Source organism: Mus caroli, chromosome 3 (genome assembly GCF_900094665.2).
Source record: "Mus caroli chromosome 3, CAROLI_EIJ_v1.1, whole genome shotgun sequence".
NCBI lineage: Eukaryota > Metazoa > Chordata > Mammalia > Rodentia > Muridae > Mus > Mus caroli.
Window position 1 is genome coordinate 114,746,056 of NC_034572.1, and position 19,299 is coordinate 114,765,354.

The window sequence follows — 19,299 nt, forward strand, 5'->3', positions numbered from 1 at the left end:
TTTTCTGGTCCAATCTATTTGGATTTCTATAGGCAATAAAAATATTAAAAATCAAAAAAACCAATAAACAAACAAACAAACAAACAATCAAAAAAAAAAAAAAAAAAAAAAAAAAGATTTCTTATTTTATGTGTATTAGTGTTTGGCCTGCATGTATGCATGTATGTAAACCCAGTGCACAGCTGGTGTAGGCAGAGGCCAGAAGAGGGAATATCATTCACTGGAACTAGAGTTACAGATGGTGTGAGTCACCACATGGGTGCTTCGACTCGAACCCAGGTCCTCTGAAAGGATGGTAAGTGCTTTTAACTGCTGAGTCATCTCTCCAACCCCCAATACTTTATATACTTTCAACAGATTTACTGTCTGTTTTCTTGGGGTATATATGATGTGAGGATTTCTCTGCGAATGGAGGGGGTTCCATTTATAACTAAACAAAGAATACCATATATTCAAGCTCAGCAGACAGAAGCTAATTAAATTGCTCTATCTCAGATCTGCTTCTGAATAAGCAGTCGCTTGCTTAATCAGTCATGTCAAATAAAGGCCTCATCTGGAGATTACTTAAATGTCCCGCAGAAAGCTAAGGCCTCTTGGTAGCAGCAGTTGCCCCTGCCCGTCCACTTCAGGTGCCAATCAGAGGATGGAAGGGTAACAATGGACGGAGAAAATGACGTCTAATATTAGCCTAGACAGAGGGCCTTTACGGACTTGGCAATCACTAAGCACTGGAAATCACAGCGAGAGTGGAGAAGCATTAAGCCTCATTCATGTTCCTCTACGTGTGGCCAGCAGCTGGCAGGAGGCGAGGAAGCTGGCCTAGTGGGAGTTGGCCTAGAAAAGAGCGGCTGAAACAGACGGGGAAAGTGTACGAGACTGCTGAGAAATGAAGTCTACCATACAATCAGCTGTCTTGAGCCACAAGAATTGTAGACACTAGAGGAACTTCCATTGTCTGCGGAGTACAATTCTGCTTGCTTGTCCTTTCCCCCCCGAGAGATGGTCTTAGGTCACAATGAGCTTAGCCCTCTCTCTCCCCTCACTAGAGATCCCTTCTCCTGCAGGAGGACACCCATTCTCATCTCTGGATGCAAGGTCCTGGAAATGGCAACCTCAGAACCGCCAATACAGCCAACATTTGTCACTGTCAGCTGTATACCAGGCTGTGTGTGTGTGTGTGTGTGTGTGTGTATAGCGCTAAATGGGAGAAGCCACCTTGTGAGCCAGCAGGAAGGCAAGGATTCAGGGTGCACCCTGATGTTCCTTCCTCACTAGCAAAGGATAGTCAGCAGACGTGCATGGCGAGGAGCATGGCGAGGAGCATGGCGAGGAGCATGGCGAGGAGCATGGCGAGGAGCATGGCGGGGAGCATGGTGAGGAGCATGGTGAGGAGCTATCTAGTGGTAGCCAAAGACTTGAATCACAGAAGGTAATAAGGCAAGAAAACATTCTCTTTGTGTGCAGAGGTTGGAGTCCTTCCTCAGGAGCCGTCTCCTCTGTTTTCTTTTTGAGACATAATGTCTCATTGGTCTGGACCTAGCTCAAAATAAGCTACACTAGAGAGCCAGTGAGCCTCCATCCATCTGCCTGACTCTTGCCTTCCTAGAACTGACATTCTTTTCTTTAAACATGGGTTCTGAGAATCAAACTTAGGTCCTTATGTTTGTCTGGTTAGCACTTTATTGAAATACCAGCTAGATGCTTTGAAGCAGAAGAAGCTCAAACAACTCAGTTCCCCTTAGAACCAACTCCTCACCCACTAGCACAGCCCAGACCCTCATTTCCCCCCACTCATTATTCACTTGTAAGTACAGGGATTTCTGGGGGAATGTATTTGAATCACTCAGACACGCAAGTAAGAAACACTGCCTCGATGTGTAGTGTAGGGCCCGGGGTAGGGCTGTGTGTGTGTGTCTTTAAGAACAACAGGGCAGAAGGAAGCTGAGAACAATGCCCCACTCATGCTTAGCATTCCTTCTCCATCCTAGCAAGTTCCCTTCCCCGTTTTCCACATTTATTTCAATACACGGGCCAGCCAATCTCCAGTTGTCCCCCTCTTCAGATAGAAACCCTTCTCATTTCACCTAGAAAACGAGGGCTATCAGTCAAACTCTTAGCTTGGCAATGTTTGCTGCCTCGTTGTATGGGAGCCTCCTCTCTGCATACTAGACTCTGCCTGGTTCTGAATTCCTCACGCCTAACACAGCTCTCCTTATGTGCAGCTCTGGCACTCACCCCCTCCCCCATCCCCGCAGTAAACCAGTGCACCAGGGCTGGATGGTCCCCTACGGGATCACACAGGTCCCACAGCTCTGTGTCCCGAGATGAGCTGAGCCTAAAGCAGCCCTTCCTCCAAGCCAAGTCTTCACAACCCAGTGAACAGCCCTATCTCACTTTCCTCTTCCCATCCCCCACCTACATCAGCTCAGCCATCACTGATGCCCTCCCGGGTCACTCCCACAAGGTGGCAGCTCTTAAAAGACTGGAGGATGTCAAACAAAAGGCAAACTTGAGTCCTGTAAAGTTCCAAACATTTCTCATGATGGATTTGTGACTGAAAAAAATGTGACTGGCTATCAAAACTTGGCGAATCCTAAGCTAGTTAATGGGTCATACAAAGAACTGGATCTCTCTCCTGACTGACACATTTGACTACAAATCACAAAGGAAAAAAAAAAAAAATTCTGACAGGGTAAACTTAAGAAACACACATTGAGACAGAGAGAGATAGAGACAGAAAGACAGAGAGACAGACAGACACAGAGAGTGCCCTAACGGTGTATCAGTGAGAGATAACCATATAATAAATAAATCATGCACAAGGAAACAACTTCAAACTCACTTAAAATCAGGCTAGGAAAAGTATACCTTTCTGTCACAAGTATGAGTACCCGTTGACCCAGAATTAATCACATTTTAAAGAACTGTTAAGTCTGTCTAACTAACGCAGTGGGTTTAGAAATAAATTACACCGTGAAGAGCTGATGGGCTTTGGAAGATTTCTTAAAAAGGACTCAATCGGCTAGAAGTCTCGCCTGACATGAGCGAAGAAGTCCTGGTTTCTAACCTAGCACCATATAAACCAGGGGTGGCGATGGGTGCCTGTGATCCCAGAACATTTGTTATCACTTTAGTCCCAGCTACTTAACTTGCCTTAACTGAACCTTGGTTCCCCCACCTTATATTAAACCCAACAGCAAACCCAACACGGCTCTCACGGGAAAATCATTCTTTTCCTTAGGGTGCTAAGGACAATACTGAGCATAAGGGTCCCAATCAGTAGCTTCTGCTTCCACCGTCATCCACCAGCCTACAGAGAGGGAAATCCAGGGCCCTGGTGCTGCTTCAGCCAAGAGAGATGAGGGGCTCTACCAAGCATACCTGGCCCCTAACTCATCCCCGTTTTTATCAGCCAATGCTAAAACTGTTGAGGGTTTATGGTCTTCCGCACTTATAGTTCACTCTCTGTTTCACGCTATGGTTCAGAAGGTGAGCTCTGGCATCCTGCTCCAGGTGCCACACCGGATGCTGTCACATTGTCCCCACCATTATGAACTGCAACCCTCTGGAACAATAAGGCTGAAATTAATTCTTTCTACTATAAGCTGCCTTGGGCATGGTGTTCTATCACAACACAAATAGTGATTAAAATTACTGTAATGGTACAACAGAAGAGACTGAAATTGGTGAGCGTGGAATGAGAGAAATGCCCAAGTAGTCTCCTCTACACTGCCCTGCCCCAGCACCACGCTGCCCTGGCTGACTACTCTTCTCAGGCCTCACAGCAGAATCTCCAAACCTTCAGCCATCCACTCCCATTACAATTAACCCCAGCCTCCTACACAAAAATAAAAACCAGACAATCTTCAGCATCCAGCTGCTAAGCACATAAGACACTGGCACCATCAACCTTATCTGGCCATCTATCTGAAGCCTGCCTCGTTCACCACAGCACTTGGAAGCCATCCTTTTGGACCTCCTTGGGAATCTGATACTAATTTTGCTCCTCTTCAATGGACCATCTTAGCTTTTCTCTCTCTCTTTTCCTTTAATTACATTTTAACTTATTTTATTTGGTGTGTTCGTATGCATGTGGCACAGGAGTAGAGATCAGAGGACAACTTGCAGACAAATCGTTTCTCTCCTCCCACCCTGTGGAAATCTGATAGGTCTGAGGGCTTGGTAGCAAGTGCCTTTATCCACCAAGCTGTCTTGCTGGCCCCTAAATCAGCTCAAATCCCCAGTAAAAACAAATGCCAACAGACCCACGGCCCCTTCATGAAGTCTGTGATGGTTAACAGTCAACCCAACGGGGTCTAGAATCACTTAGGAGCTAAATCTTAGGACATATCTGAGGGAACTTATAGCCAGGGTTAATTAAGGTGAATTTGTGCAACATAGTCTTCAATGGGTGGAGTTCTTGCCTCCAGGTACCTCTCCTACGGTCTAGCGGCAGAACAGGAGTGTCTTTAATCCTGCCAATCTCTAACACATTATCTTTGCCTGCCTGGTCTGCAGCTTCAAACTCCCTCCTCTCTATACTGCAGGGCACACTTCCCCTTTTCTCTACTTCCTGACTACGGTGCAGTGTAACCAGCTGCTTTGTGGTCATGATGGACTATACTCTCAAGCTGTGGGCCAGAATACACTCTTTTCTCTGCAGTTGCTTTTGCTGGGTATTTTGACAGTGCAGGGAGATGAGTAACCGCTACAACTGCAGTGCCTTTTCTCACAACTACATCTCTTGTTTCCACTTTTCTCACAATTGCATTCTCTTGCTCTATCCACAGTTTGGATAAGCAAATAGATCCAGACAATGGTGGCAATGCATCACTCTCCAGCACTCTGTGAGTTCGAGGTTAGCCCTGTCTACAGAGTGAGTTCCAGGACAGCCAGGACATACAGAGAAACCCTGTCTCAAAAAATAAAATAAAATAAACAAACAAAAACCAAAACAACAGCAACAACAAGCTCTAAAAAGCGTGTCCATTCTTCTGTCCATAAACATCTATCATCATTTACTGCGTCACTTTTCAACCACTCCATTCTTATCCTTGCTGTTCTCTTTGCAGCACTAAGCCATTTCTAGTGGCCAGCTCAACACTGCCTCCTGCAAGCACTCCTGACCTCCCAGCAACAGACTTTCTGACTTTTCCTCCTTTAAACTCTGTGCTTCTCTGCTCAACCATTAAATAAGAGAATCCTCTAAGCCACTCGGCCTCCTTCCGTCTAACTTGCCTCCTAGGTGAATCCACAAATACAGCTACCTGTAGCTTTAGCCACCATTTAGATGGAAAAAAAAAAAAAACCTAAAATTTAAAATCTCCATTCCCCAGAGCTCCTGAGGTCTAAGGTAGCTAGCTGCATAGGGGTCTTGAGGCCATCTCAAACCAGCTCAGGCCTGACCTCTAAAGATCATCTCATTGTCATGGCCTTCTACCATGCTACCGTATCCTGTCTACTTAAAGTCTTATAGATTTCGCTCCTTAAATAGCTTTCAGAAGATCTATTTTCCCCTAGCTATCTCATCACTTTCCTGGCCAACCCCACACTCACTCCTTACTGTGAAGGACTGAAGGGCTCAGGGGACTCTTTTGTGAGATCATCTCCAATCATGGCACCTCCAAGCCCATCCTCCCAGTCCTCATTCCCAACGCTCCCCTAAGGAAGGCTTTGCCTCATCTCCAGGCTCACCTGGCCCTTCCCCCCACGTGCTGCATCTAGCTATATAGCCTTGCTGTGTTATTAAAGGTGCAGGGTCCCTTCCTCCCTCCACAAGCTCTTCGTACATCCCATTCTCTCACTTCCAACCTAACTCCAACCTCACTTCCCCATATTGAACATATCCCAAAATACTCCTATTTTGGGGCCTCATCTATGCAAAACAACCGATCTACCGCCGAGCTATACCTCCAACTCTCTTAAAGGGCAGAATCTAAGTTGCTTATGTTGGCCTTGAACTCATTCTGTATGTGCTGGCTTCAGCCTCCCAAGTACCTAGGAATATTTATGTGTACCGCCAGCCCTACCTTGTTTTATCATTTTTATGTTTCGTAGGTGTTTTGACAGTAAGTAGTCTGTATACCACATGCATGCCTGGTACCTAAGGAAGCCAGGAGAGGGTTTGCTAAGAACAGTTGTGAGCCAACATGTAGGTGCTAGGAATCAAACCTGGGTCTTTTGGTAGAGCAGCAAGTGTTCTTAACAGCTAAGGGGCTTCTTCCGACTCCTTGTTTTATTGTTGTTAAATTATGCCTTGACTGTTAGATGAAAATTCATCGGGTATGGCTCTGTTGTCTCTTCTGAGCAAAGTTCAAGAACCATCAGCATCTCTGCTAAAGTCTGCAGGGCCTACAATCAACAGGCAAGCCATACAGATGCACAGATCCTCTAGCAGCCGCCTGCCGTGTGTGTGTGTGTGTGTGTGTGTGTGTGTGTGTGTGTGTGTGTATGTGTGCGCGTACACGCATGCATACATTCAAAGAATGAAGCACAGGACCTTGCACATACTGAGTGACCTCTCTACCATTAAGAGATACCCTGGGCCTTCCCCTAAGGCATGATCTCACTAAATAGGCCTGGTCACTATGTAGACATCAGCCAAAGTGTGTATCACTAAACCTAGCAATGGCACTTTTTAACCAGAAGTAACTGAAGGGAAAAATGCCCAACAAGGAAAAGCTGAGAAACCCTAAGTTGACTCACTTATCTGAAACGTGATCTCACTTAAGGTTTAACAAGGAAACCTCATTACTGCTGAAAAAACTCTCATCCCTGCAAGGTTTAAACACTACACATTTGCCCTCCATTCCCTCAGCCAGTAACTGACCTGCCCAGCAGGAGTGAAGGCATTCTACAGAGACACGCACTCTGCTCTTTGGCTCAGACTGCTGATATTAGTATTTCCTTGTTTGCTGAAAGAAAATGGAGGACAACCTGGGGATGTCCAGAGGAGGAACCAGCCTCCAGGAGAAAGAGTTACAACTTGTCAGATGACTGGGATTTTTTTGCAAGAGAAAAATGTCCTGCTTCGACAATGTTGGGCAGGAGACCACACCTGTGCCCTTCTCTGGCTACTTAAGCCCCACTCTCATATCAGGACCTCCTGGAGATGGACCAGGGAAGTCACTGGCTCTCCCATGCTGGAGCACAGACTGTGACCCCCGAGTCTGGTAACAATCTTCCAACCTTTCTGTCCCCAGCGGCGTGTAACAGAATTTAAGTTAAAGAAAGATTCTTCAATTCTGCCTGCTACAGACCCTGGCAACTGAGGCTTAGCAGTTGTGTTAATAATAACGAAACATAGCATGCCCTCACGATTCTATGTAAGTTGGGCACAGGAGGCCAGGACAGGAAGGAAGCTAAATCTAGTCCCTAATGGAAGCTCTGTCACAGCTCTAGGTGGCCCCACCCTATCCGCAGTTCAGAGAGAACTCTTGACAATTCCTAACTCTACTGAAAATCTCTTTAATCAAAGATGTTTACCTTATCTGACATAATCCTGTCTCTTTGTTGCTATCTTAAAGGCCTTCTAGGATTCTTCCTGCCATCTCTGCTCAGGGCAGTTTCTGTGGCCATCTCTGTATTTATTTACTCATTTGCTGGGAGGGTGTGAAAGGGACTCTGTAACTTAGAAACAAACTATCAACTCAAGGCAAAGCCTGAATCCCCTGCCACCCTCCGGCCTCTGCCACCCAAGTGCTAAAATTTCAAGGATGAGCCACCACGCCCAACTTGAGGGCTCTGTAGTTTATTATAATAGGAAAAGTTTTCTGACAAAGATTTCCTCCAAGAGCGAGTCCCTGCCCAAGCTGTCTGCCATGGCGAGTGTGGGGCTCTACCATCTCCTTAGCTTCTCCCCAAGAAGCCCTGCTCCCTCACCAGGTTTCCTTTCCATTTCAAGGGTTATTAATCGGGATTTTTAAAAAACAATTCTTATTACTTTCCTTGACTGTATCAAAACACTTTATATGCTTTAGTTTGGGGTGTTCTGCCGTTGTTGGGGTCTTTCCTGCTGGGCTCCTTAGGAGATCTCCAGCCCTCTTTGTACTTTGAGACAGACTCTAAGCTACCCGATGGCCTTGAACTTTCCATCTCCTGGCCTTCCCAAGCATGTTCCAGCTTTTATCTTTTTTTTTTTTTTTTTTTTTTTTTGGTTTTTCAAGACAGGGTTTCTGTGTATAGCCCTGGCTGTCTTGGAACTCACTCTGTAGATCAGGCTGGCCTCGAACTCAGAAATCCGCCTGCCTCCCAAATGCTGGGATTAAAGGTGTGTACCACCACCGCCCGGCCCAGCTTTTATCTTAATGATAAATGAAATCTAATGTTCACGTATCGCACAACACCCTTATCTTCTGGCAGATTTGGTGTGTTCTTCCTGCTTCATTCTTTGCAGTTGGCCTTTATACCCAGTCTTTGCAGGACTGCCCAATGAGAACTGTGGTCCCCACCAGTTAAGGACCTTCTCACTGGCTCCTCCTACCCCACTGCTCCAGCCCACTGAGTTCTACCTATCCCCAGGAAATCCAGTTGGGTTTCTAGGGCCCAGAGGCTCAGAGTCCACATGGGATTTACAGGAGAGAAGTTGTTTCCTCTCACCTCACCCTACTTACAACTTTCTTCTTTTTATAAGGAAGCTTTTGTTCTTCTAAACATCTGAGTTCTGACTACAGCTGCCGTTTTTTTCTTTTTCTTTTTTTCCTACTTGAATTTATTCATACTTTCTCTTTAAAATAAATAAATAAAATGGAAGAGGTTAGGGGTGGCCAGGGAAGTAACTCAAACACTAAACAGGAAGCAAGACTCCAAAACTGAGTCTCTTTGTAACCTCAGCCTCAGTCCTCTAACAGTCACACACACACACACACCGGTTTTTTCAACATGACAGTCAGATCAGCACAGCAGCAGAGGTACCTCAGGTCGGCTGGCACTCAGAAGGTGAACACTGGGAAAAGTCTAAAAAACAGGAGCTGAGAAGAAGGGGGAGGGATGAAGGAGAGCCTAGGCTTTGGAGGGCAGAGTCCGGCCACAGGAGGTGGAAGTGAGCCAGGATGGGGGGGGGGCTCCTCTCCTGACTACTGAGGCCCACACTCCCTGGACCCCAGAACACCCCATGGTTTACTCCGAAGTCCACTCCCCTACTCCTGAAGCCTCACAGGCCCAACTCCAAGTCCTCCAGCTGCCTCTCCAGACAGCTCCGCTGGGCCAGCTTCTCCAGCTGGCCTCCCCAGCCTGGATGCCTTGCCGCAGCTCCTCCACCTGTCACAGCTTCTTCCTTAGGTTCCAGATCTTCTTGGCTTTCTCTGCTGTGGCAGCAGAGTTGGATGGATCAGAGGCAGCTAGAGGTGTGGCCTGGGGGCCGTGGACAGCGTAGGGCGCCTGGGCTGTCTCCCAGAGACACCTCATCAAGAGTCCTGCTCAAGGCTTTCTCTTGCTGCTGCCTCCCTCCTCTTCTCCTTCTGCTTCAGGTTGCGTTTGGCTGTCTTGGAGAGGCCTGCTTCACCACCTTCAGGTCTGGATGGGGTGACCGGTGTGGTGGCCTCAGGGCTCAGCCCTGGGGAAAGTTCTGGTTTACTCTTGAAAAACTTCACATACTTGTTTTCATAGACTGGGACCTCCTCTTGGAGCATGTATCCTTCTTTGACCCTCTGCTGCTTGCGCCAAGTCCCGCCGGGTCTCTGTGTTGAGGCAATGTATTTGCCTGTCCCGGTGGCTTCAGGAGTGCTGGTGGTTTCCATGATGGAGTTGGGCGCAGCCCTGAGGATTCTTGGCCTGCTGCTCTGTGGTGAATCCTCCCGGGTCCCAGCTGCTGAATTTCGGATAAACCAGAACACCCCGGGTTGGGGGTGGGGCACAGTAATTGGGAAATCACACTACTAACTACAGTTTCTGGCACAAATCAAAAGTACAGGTTTAAAAGCTGGTACCGTTTGAAAGCTAGTCTTTAATAAAATTAATTTCCAATGTGATACTAGCCTTGGGAGTCTGCGCTGTAAGGGCCCTGCGGCTGAGGGACCAGGTGGCAAAGCATCGACTGGGAAGGCTGGAGGCCAGGAAGGCTTCCTTCCCAGCTTCTGATATGCTTATTTTCAAATCAGTGCCCTTCCTTTCCCAGAGAGAGATCCCAGCAGGAGCTGTTTGGCTTAGAACATCTTCTGGCCTTCTGCCAACACCATGAAATCAAGGAAAAACTGGACAACACACAATTTTTCCCAAATAATTTCTTCTCTATTTTAAGGGAGGAGAGGGGAGAGACAGAACTGGAGACCTGCCAAGCTTCCCAGGAAGTCAGAACGTACAGCGTAGGAGATTCTTCTCACCTCGCAACCAGCAAACAGTCCGCTGGCCATGGCACGTCCTTGGCCTGCTGAGAAGTGGCTGAGGCAAGACTCGGCCTCCCACCTTCTGCTTTCCTTCTCCTTCCTGCCCCCTCAGGAGGGTGAGAGAAGCTGAAGGGTCAACCAATGGGTTTGGAAGACTTATTCCAAGCGAGAACTAGACTGATTAAAAATAATACATCCTGGGCAGACCAGGCATGGGTGCACACCTTTCACCTTTAAGCCCAGTGTGCTTTAATTCCAGGGAGGCAGAGGCAGGTGGATATCTGTGAGTTTCAGGGCAGCCAGAGCTACATAGAGAAACCCTGTCTGAAGAAGAAAAAGAGGAGGAAGAAGGGGAAGAGGAGGAGGAAGAGAGGGAAGAGGAAGAAGAGGAGGATGAAGTAGTTATCCTCTGTAACCTACAAATTCTATACAATAGGCATGCATAAGAATGCCTATATTGGCGATGGTGAGATGGCTCAGCTGGTAAAAGACTGCTCTTCTGAAGGTCCTGAGTTCAAATCCCAGCAACCACGTGGTGGCTCACAACCACCCGTAAGGAGATCCGACGCCCTCTTCTGTTTTGTCTGAACAAAGCTACAGTGTACTTACTTATAATAAACAAATCTTTGGGCCTGAGGGAGCAAAGTTGACCAGAGCAAGGGGGCTGACCAGAGCAAGCAAGCAGAGGTCCTAAATTCAATACCCAATAACCACATGAAAGTTCACAACCATCTGTATAGTTACAGTGTACTCATATACATTAAATAAATAAATAAATCTTTTTAAAAAATGAATGCCTGTATTGCCTTATGTTTGTATGGTTTGGGTGAGATGATGCCCGAATGGCCGCCATTATAGTACACAATCCATGTAGCCATGTGTAGTAGCAAACTGTAATGGTCACCAATTACTTTTCAATGTGACATACTACCACTCCCAACCAGATGGAGTCTCTGTCTCTACCTTCATCACCTGGGCTGGCCTTGCTACCTGCTCATACACAGAATACAGCACAAGGGAGAGCAAGAGAGTTAAAGAGCAGAGGCAGCTCTCAGGCAACTCTCAATGCCTGCTCCTTCTGCTCCTGCATGACTGTGGGGCCACGAGCCTACAAGGAGGAAACTGAGGCTGGAAATTGCAATTGGCAGCAGATACTAACAGGCCATCCAGGCTCTTCCAGCCCAGTGACCCTGAAGCGAATGCTGCCACCCACTTCCTGAGTCTGTTCCTGTATTAGTCAGGGTTCTCTAGAGTCACAGAACATATGGAATGTCTCTATATATTAAGGGAACTTGTTGTAATGACTTACAGTCTTAGTCCAAATACCCCAACAATGGTCAGCTGTGGATGGAAAGTTCAAGGATCTAGTAGTTGCTCTGTCCCACGAGGCTGTTTCAGCTGCTCTTCTGTATAAACTGGAATCCTCAAGAAGTAGGTTGCAACAGATGTGCTGGCAAGTAAGTGCAAGCAGGCGAAGAAGACTGGGTGAATCTTCCTTCTTTCAGTGTCCTTATGTAGGTCTCCAGCAGAAGGTGTGGCTCAGATTACAGGTGTGTACCACCTCACCAGGATCTGGGTCTGGTTTTATCCCAGGCTGACCTTGAATGCAGAGATCTCCTTACTTCAGTGTCCTGGGATGAAAGGCGTGTACAACCTTGCCTGGGCCTAAGCTTTTCATGGCCACTATGCCTCAAGATCTCCATGCCAAGATCCAGGTCAGAAACTTGTGTTTCCCAGCCTCAAGATCTGGATCACAGGTGAGCCCTCCAATTCTGGTTTGTATTTCATTCCAGATATAGTCAAGTTGACAACCAGAAATAGCCATCACAGTTCCCCTCTAAAGACCTACTTAGATAACCCCCTATATCCCAAGAAATAAAATTGTTTTAAGATGTTCAATCAAGAATGGTGATCCCTGTGTGGTGGGACATGCTTGTAAACTATGCAAGATTGGAAAGTGAAGGCAGGAGAATCCAGAATGCAAAGTCATCTTTGACTACACAGGTGCCCAAAGCCAACAGAGGTCATCAGAGAGCCCCCTCTCAAAACAAAGTAAACTAGAGCTTGCCTGGGCATAGTGTCTCATCTTGTGCCTTTAATCCCAGCACTGGGGGATGCAGAAGTCAGCCCGGTCTACATAATTTGTTCCAAGCCAGTCAAGGATACACAGTGAGACCTTGTCTTAAAAAAAAAAAAAAAAAAAAAAAAAAAAAAAAAAAAGAAAGAAAGGAAGGAAGGAGGGGGAGGGGGGAGGGAGGGAGAAAGAAAAAGAAAAGGAAAGAAAGAAAAGAAGAGGCATATAAACACACACACACACACAGAGTGCTCCTTTCCTAAGCAGGAAATATCACACCTAACCTCTCTGTCAGCCCTGAACCATACAATCTGACATTCTGTATCTAACTCCATTAAATCATTCTTTTTCTCCTAGGCCTAAAAGCCCTAAAGCTCACCTATATTTATCATCCAATTTCAGTTTGGTAGTTTAAATAAGAAGATTCTCAAAGCACAGAAATTAACAGCATGAAGAGACTGCCTATAGACTGGAACACCCTTGCTAGCTATACTCTAATAGTGGGATTCTAACAGTATATTAATGACTCAAAATCAAACACCAAGAAACCCAGCCTATATATGTGCAAGACAATTCTCAAAGAAGTACAAGTAGAGGGGCTGGCAAGATGGCTCAGCGGGTAAGAGCACTGACTGCTCTCTCAAAGGTCCTCAGTTCAAATCCCAGCAACCACATGGTGGCTCACAACTACCCGTAATGAGATCTGATGCCCTCTTCTGGTGCATCTGAAGACAGCTACAGTGTACAGTGTATAATAATAAATAAATCTTAAGGCTGGGCAGTGGTGGCACACGCCTTTAATCCCAGCACTTGGGAGGCAGAGGCAGGCGGATTTCTGAGTTCGAGGCCGGCCTGGTTTACAGAGTCAGTTCCAGGACAGCCAGGGCTACATAGAAGAAACCCTGTCTTGAAAAACCAAAACTAACTAAATAAATAAATCTAAAAAAAAAAAGAAAGGAAGGAAGAAAAGAAAAGAAAAAGAAGTACAAGTGGCCAGTAAATATATGGGGGGCATGTTTAGTTGTCAAACAAACAATGAGACTCAATCTCAGCCCAGTCCTAGCAGCTGTCATCAAGAAAACAAACGAGAGAAGGTAGTGGGGATGTGGGCAACGTGGGACCTCATGGTTGGTGATGGAAAGAGAATCCATAGGAAGGCTCCCTCAATGGCTGGAAATAGAACTGCCAGGCGCTCCAGCCAGACTCCTGGGTATACACCCAAGGGAGTCTAAGCCTGAACACCACAGAGAGAACCTGCACGCCTGTGTTTACAGTAGCACTATTCCCAGGACCCAAGGAGAGTCAACTGAGGTTTCCATCGATGGAGGAAGAAACACGAGAGGCACACACACAATGGCGTTCTACTCGGCCATGGAAAAGAACAAAACCATACCATCTGCGGGGGAAATGGGTAGGACTAAAACTGTTGCGCAGAAAGACAGATCTTACATGTTTTCTCGTGTGTGGCACCGAGGGTTTCTTTGTTCTGTTCTATTCAATGTATATGACATAAAAGCAGAAGAGGAGAGGTCAAGAAGACTACTTGGAGGGAAGGAACTCATTTCCAAAGGGAAACAAAAGATGGTAATACGTATTTCGTCAAGCGTGGAATGTACAATGTATACTCCTATAAACACTGGTGGGTTTCCTTCCCATATCTCCATTTATGCAGATCAGCGTACATGGCTCACAACCCCTCCCAGTACCTTCCCTTTCCCTTGGACCCCCCACCCCCACCCGGGGCCTAGAAACAGGATGACCTGAGAAGGAGTAATGTTTCTAAAACAAACAAACAAACAAACAACAACAACAAAACAACAAGATGGCCAAGGCCTTTCCATATTCTTAGGAAGCCTTTTCTTCTTCTACCGAAGGACCATCAAAACTACTGGAGGCTGAGTAGCTTCTCATCTGGCCTCTTCCTATGGAAACGCCTTCGCCTAACACCAGCTCTAACTATGCCACTAGCTAATAAACTGGATAATTACCAACCTGACTCAGCATCCAGCGTGGAGCCAGGTAGACAAACACAACGATGTGGATGTTGTTGCTGTTTTGTCTCTTGTTGTTTGAGACAGACTCTACACGGAGCTGGCTGTCCTGGAACTCCCTATGTAGACCAGGCTGACCTTGGACATACCTTGATCTGACCATGAGATTGAAGTCATGTGCCTTTTTGTTTTAACCACTTCATAGCCCAGTGAGTTAATATGCAAGTCGGAGCAGATGTCTCATTAACATCACAGTTTAACTACAAATCTCACATTTGAATTCACTAAGCACGGGGAATCATGCAAAATGAACTAAGGGTAGCCCACAGCGTTGATCATGAAGAGCTGTCCAGAAAGCCTGTCTTGATGGTGCAGGTCTCTAATTCCAGTTCCCTGAGAGGCCAAAAGGAGGATGACAGGTGACCCCTGCCTGAGCTACAGAGACCTGTTCTAGGGAGCAGTTACTGAGACAAGTATCTGGTAACTACAGAAGCTCAGATCCAGGTGACTTCTGAGTAGCCAAGGTCCCCAGCTTTATAAACTAGGGTCAGGCCAATATACTCAAGTCGTATGCTGTGCACCGCCTTGTAAAAAGACTATCCAGGAAGAAGATCACATTGCTATTTATCTTGACCACATGTCCCTTTAGGTCCTATTAAAGCTATTTCTGGGTTAAGCCCATGAACGTACACTTCACCCTACTGACCTTTTCCTGAGCGCCCCTGGCGAGCACTAAAGAACTTGATCTGAGTGAGATGGCGTCAGAAAGTCAAGCCAGTAGGTTTTACTGTAGGAAGCACAGATGGTTGGTATGTTCACCAAGCCTCTGCAGGGATGGTGTTGCCAATTACAAACTCAGAAGGAACTTGTGTTTTTATGTGAGAACGTGTGTGAGGAAGCCAGGAGTCCACGTCCAGCGTCTTTCTCAGTCTCTCTCCCTCTTGTTTTCAAAGACAGCATCGCCCACTGAAACTGGGGCTCAGCAACTGGCTAGACTAGCTGGCCAGAACCACGCCCCTTCCCCACCTCCCGGGACCCTCAGAACCAGCAACAGTCGGGGCTCTCTGGGGTCGGGTCTCCCAGGCCAGGATCCTGAACTGTGTTACTGATTCTTTGGCTACTGGAGTATTACAAAGCAGAGCTTGTAGCAAGAGGAGAACAGGAGTTTACAGTGCACCAGGCAGCCTTACTCACATGTCCATTGCTTTTATGTTGTGTTTACCCCAACGTCTAGTTTATGTTGCTATAGTGCATATATCTTTTCAAATTGTCCCAAACCCCTTCTCTGCCCAGTTCCAACGCTGTGACTGAACCCAGGGCTTTGATATATACTAGGCAAGCTTACTATCACTGAGCTACATCCCAATTCATGTATGTATGTATGTATCTACCCATGGCAGGATCTTATATAGTCCATACTAGCCTCGTGTAGCAGGGACTGCCCTTGAATCCTAACTATCCTGCCTCATCTTTCCAAGGGCTATGATGATGGATATGTGTCACTACCCCTGGTTTCCTCTTACCCAGTTTTATTTTGAGATGGAGGTCTTAACTAAGTTGCCAAGATTGGCCTCAAACTTGCAACGCTCTTGCCTCAGACTCCCAAGTACCTAAGATTATATAGTGATGTACCACACCTGCTTGGGAAAACCCTGATGATCTTGGGCTGTACAAAGGCATTATCAAGCTCTCCAAATCCCCAGTATCTTAAGGGTTTGTTTCTGAGATGTGAATCTAGGAGTTGCCAGAACACCGCCTCTGCTTAGGAGATGAGTTCTTCCTCTCCGCCTCCCACTCGATCTTTATCTTGCCCCACGGCACTCCGGTTTTCTACAAACCATTTTTTTTTTTATTTTTATTTTTTTGGCAATACACAGGTTTTCAAAAGCATGAGAAGTGGGCCTGGAGAGCCGGCTGCATTGGTAAAGAGCCTGCTGTAGTCATGAGAAGCTGAGTGCATTTGGATCTCCGGCCTCCCCTGGTGAGGTGGCTCCCACCTACAGAGATAGAAGGATCCCCGGGGCTTTCCAGCCAGCTAGTTCTGTCAAACAGTGAGCGCCAGCTTCAGTGGGTGATGCTGTCTTTAAAACCAGGGTGGAAAGAGCCAGGGAGGCGTGACAGAGCCCATGCCTTTAATCCTAGCTTTCAGAGCCTGTGAGTGCCAGGCCAGCCTGGTCTACAATAGTGAGTTCTGGGACAGCCAAAGCTACATAGTGAGACCCTGTCTTGAAAACAAGCAAATAAACAAGGTGGAGAGTCATTGGTTAAAAACAGGAATACAGTCTCCTAAACACTGGCGGGCAGGGGCAGGCGCGCGCACGCACACGCACGCACACACACGCATTAACAGCCAGTCAGTGGTGGCACAGGCCTTTAATCCCAGCACTTGATAGGCAGAGACAGGTAGATCTCTGCACTCGAAGCTAGCCTGCTCTACAGAGTGAGTTACAGGATAGCCAAGGTTACATAGAGAAACCCAGTCTGGGGGAAGAGAAGGTGGGGAGACAGAAAAAGACAAAAAAAAAGAAAAGAAAGAAAGAAAAGAAAAGAAAAGGAAAAAGAAAAAGAAAAGAAAAAGAAAATAGGCAAATTAATTATAAAATGTGATGAAATTCTTATAATTATAATTACAATAATAATAAATCAATTAAAATTCCTTCTTGCTACCATTCCATCAAATAAACACACACCAAGACAGAAGGCATTATCAGTGCTCATTGTAGCACTGGGGGCTCAGCACAGAGCCTTACAGAGCTGTCTCCCCTACGGTGTGCATCCTCAGCCCCCCAAATACATTTTCCAATGGATTTTAAGTATGCTTGGAGAGAATTAAATGAAGTGAGCCTAACCAGGATACTTTCTCCTTATGCCCCCAAACTGAAAGTTAAATTAAAGCCGATACAGAAAACTCATCAGCATATATAGTTGTCTCTAGAGTCTGGGATCCAAAACTGGGCTCACAGGAGTAGCTGGGCAGATAACCAAAACTGGGGGATATGAGGTAATATGAATGAAAGCTTTGGACAAATGCCAGGCAGATTTTAAAAGGGGGAGGGGTTAACGTTAAACACCTAAAAAAATATACCTGCAGTCAGAAAGGCACATCAGGAGACCAGATGGTTCAAAAGGAGGCTCCAACTAGGTCAGATGTCAATGACAAAATCTAGCAGTAACTAAGCAACAGGCTCAGATACCTGTGTACTTTCTTCGGTAGGCTTTGTTTTACCTAGGGGTGGGGGTCAGACGTTAACTGTTATGAAAAGGGAAATCAAAAGTCCAAAGAATAGTCACTGCCCTTGACCAACTCCAGGACACAGGGCAGAATTAGCTGCCGACACTGGTTGACAGGCAGAAGCTTGAATTTGATCATGGACCATCAAACAGACCTCTGAGGAAGTCTTGATAGCCCAGCCCTGTTATAAAAGAGAATGAGAATACTGTTCCAATTTTCGGTGAGGCAGGCAGCCAACTTCTTCCTGAGAACAACCAGTAAGCGGGGCTTAGGAACAACGCACCCCCTGAGCTTAGCTCAGAACTTCTCCAAGGCAGGAAGTGTGCGCCTGCTCATCCTTCCCACATCTGAGCGCCCCTGCGCTCCCCGAGGCGAGGCGGCCCACAGAAGTGGACATGACCTAAATCCATCAGCTATTTTGTTCTGGCCCATTTGTTTCCTCACAAACTCTACAAAGAAAGAGCTACTGCTCCAAAGAGATCTGCTTTGAAATCCAAACGCAACTTCCTTTCCACACTTCGTCCTCCTCACCCTTCAGAAGCAATCTGCTTGACTTTGCAGTGAACGGACAAGTGGGAAGTCTCTGTCTGCATCTGCCCCATCCAGCTGCCTTTTGGCTCTATGAGTCTCATACTTTCACAGACCAGACAGGTCCCACACTTCCTTCTGTCCACAGACATCCAGTTAGCGGTCAGCCATCCCCTCCAGTATCACTAGGCCACCCTACCCTACCCTACTTGGTTTGTCACCGATTAAACAAAAGGTGGACTAGAGGTGGGTTTTTTTTTAAAAAACAAAACAAAACAAAACAAAAACAAAACTAGAAACAGAACAAGAATAACAACTTATTTTAGATGCTCATATACTTATTTGTGTTCTGGGTCTCAAAGTAAAACTGCACTTTCTGGTGTCCTGGCCCAGTAATGCTTGAAACACTGTTTCTGTCAGGTCTAGGACACTGGTCCATTATTCAACAGCTCCTTTCTCCGTGTGGTTTAAGCCCTGGGCGGATGGGCAGCTATCTTCAGGGACCACTTTCAAGATAGCTGATCGGTTACACGGTACTCCCAGCTCCTGGGGCATCCACAGGATTACCTCTTCCTAAATACACCCATGTCACCTCAGCAAAGAAACCTCTTTTCTAGTGCTGCCTTATCTTGGCTTCTGGGACCTGCTGGGATCTCCAAGGCCTTCGAAGGAACAGCAGGCCTCAGAACAGCAGGGCTCCATCTCTCAGTGAGCCACCTTTCATGCTTAAGAGAAAACAGCTGCCAAAGTGCTTTGGGCTTCTTTACGAAATTACCTCACTGTCCTGATGGGATGTGTTCCTAACAAATAGTTACGTGTCACGTGAATACAGCTGTCCTTAACACCCAGTTCAAGTGTGTGTGCCATCCCAAGGACAGATGGGAAGTCCACCTCCCATACTGCTCTCTTTCCCCCCCACCCCCTCCACAGGGCACGTGGGAGTAGGGAGAGTACCAGGAAACCGTCTACACTTTGTGGGATCCCTACATTGCTCAAGGACGATGGCACCAGCTAGCCAACATAACTCACGTTAACTTTACCTTCCAGGCAGGCCCCCTTGGACATATGGCCACTAATCTAATTAGTTCACTATCTTTCTTAAAAGAAAACTGCAGAAAAAACAAACAAACAGCAACAACAACAACTTTTCTG

General features: G+C 46.6%; 1 protein-coding gene and 1 pseudogene across 5 annotated transcripts in view; both read right to left on the bottom strand.

Moving 5' to 3' along the window:
• Positions 1-19,299, bottom strand: part of LOC110290846 (transmembrane protein 56) — a 77,296-nt gene that overhangs the window by 36,432 nt on the left and 21,565 nt on the right. The gene's annotated exons all lie outside the window — the stretch shown is intronic.
• On the bottom strand, positions 8,291-10,648 carry LOC115030588 (annotated as a pseudogene).